Raw genomic sequence first — 883 nt, 5'->3', positions numbered from 1 at the left:
TCTACGGCTTTGTGGGTTCCATCATGTGCAATTTTGAATTCTTCCAACAGGCAACCCAAGCGAAACATAAAGCACACTCAATAATGTAGAACAATTAACATGTTATAAAAATGTTGAATGCCTCAGAACAGGTTGACTTTGGCCCCCAGAGGACGGGCCTCTGGCCTCCATCTTGGTCATCTTCATCTGGCTCCTCATCTTCATCTCACTTCTCATCTTCTAATGGGTCTGAATCTCCTCAATGATTCTGTTCAGAATCCTCTCTTCCTGTCATAGAGCTCTCTACTAAAATTTTTTAAATAAACATACAAAGTCCTGACGTGCACTACAATGTACATTAATAAGAGAGTTGTTTTTCATATGAGAATAAATAAGCTCAGCTCGGAAAAATTACATTATGTATTCTTCCAAATATAGCATAAAACAACATTTTATATATGAATATAATGCGTACCTTCCTTTTTTTCCATAAAATGTTTTTCCATTTTGAAAAGACCGGTCGCCCCCTGGTGGTCAGGAGAGCGAATGCAGCTTCAACACATGAAGCATAGACTTCTATACAACCAGAGGAGTCGCCCCCTGGTGGTCAGGAGAGAAAATGCAGCTTTAACACATGAAGCATAGACTTCTATACAACCAGAGGAGTCGCCCCCTGGTGGTCAGGAGAGAGAGTGCAGCTTTAACACATGAAGCATAGACTTCTATACAACCAGAGGAGTCGCCCCCTGGTGGTCAGGAGAGAGAGTGCAGCTTTAACACATGAAGCATAGACTTCTATACAACCAGAGGAGTCGCCCCCTGGTGGTCAGGAGAGAGAATGCAGCTTCAAGACTCTTCCATTCTGGGTTGTTTCCCTCCGTTAGAATCCTTTCGAAGAGACAAA

Source organism: Taurulus bubalis, assembly GCF_910589615.1.
Source record: "Taurulus bubalis genome assembly, chromosome: 15".
Taxonomy (NCBI): Eukaryota; Metazoa; Chordata; class Actinopteri; order Perciformes; family Cottidae; genus Taurulus; species Taurulus bubalis.
The sequence above is the reverse complement of the archived record's forward strand: the minus strand, read 5'-3'. Positions refer to the sequence as shown.